Source organism: Panicum virgatum, chromosome 7K, assembly GCF_016808335.1.
Source record: "Panicum virgatum strain AP13 chromosome 7K, P.virgatum_v5, whole genome shotgun sequence".
In the NCBI taxonomy this organism is placed as follows: domain Eukaryota; kingdom Viridiplantae; phylum Streptophyta; class Magnoliopsida; order Poales; family Poaceae; genus Panicum; species Panicum virgatum.
The window spans coordinates 15,955,143-15,956,026 of record NC_053142.1 but is presented as its reverse complement, the minus strand read 5'-3'; the positions used below and the strand labels follow the sequence as shown (position 1 = coordinate 15,956,026).

The following is an 884-nucleotide window of genomic DNA, read 5'->3' as shown; positions in this document are numbered from 1 at the left end:
TATGTCTTCTTTTATTTTTTGATTTGAAAGAAGACAATGGTAGTGTATGACTCGTTTCTCCCTGCCGAAAAACTACACAGATAATCCAGAGAAGCTCGTGAGAAGGGCACGACCTCGCGTCGTTCCTCCTCTCGCTATCCTCCCGGCACAGGAACCCGTTTCGAAAGCACCACTCGTTCTTGATGTTATGGCTGAAAAGACTCTCCGCGAGTTCTCCATCCCCTCCACCGATAATGTGGCTACTGGCCCCAACATCAATGTCGGGGACGTGAACTTTGAGCTCAAATCAAGCCTCATCAACATGGTGCAGGCTAGCCCATTCTGTGGCAAGCCAAATGAGGACGGAAATGCACATTTGCAGAATTTTCTGGAGCTCTGCGACACCGTTGTCATACGGGGTGTCGCCGCCGACACTGTCAAGCTTCATCTGTTTCCCTTTTCCCTCCTAGGGAAGGTATAATAGTGGTTTTACAAGGAAAAATACATCGACACCTGGGCCAAATGCTCCAAAGTGTTCCTTACAAAATTCTTCCCGTTGGACAAAACAAATGCCCTGCGCGGGAGAATTTCAAGTTTCCAGCAGACAGGGATGGAATCCATCCCAGAAGTTTGGGAGAGGCTGCAGGAATACATCCTGGCCTGTCCTCATCATGGCATGGACGAGTGGCTCGTCCTGCAAAGCTTCTACAACAAGCTCACAATGACATCTCGAGCCAATATTGATGTCGCTGCTGGAGGAGCCTTCCTCGACCTGACTATCGCCAAAGCAAAAGAATTGGTCGAGAAGATGGTCTCCAATCAGGGGTGGAGCGATGAATGACTCCAACCCATACGAAGGGCATGCATACCGTCAAGGAGACGGATATGATCGTTGCCAAGCTGGA

General features: G+C 49.5%; 1 non-coding gene across 1 annotated transcript; it reads right to left on the bottom strand.

The window, feature by feature from the left end:
* Positions 1–548: 548 nt before the first annotated feature.
* LOC120643188 lies at positions 549–657 on the bottom strand. Its single transcript, XR_005662878.1, has one exon. It is a non-coding gene; the product is annotated as a small nucleolar RNA R71 (small nucleolar RNA).
* Between the last annotated feature and the right edge of the window lie 227 nt (positions 658–884).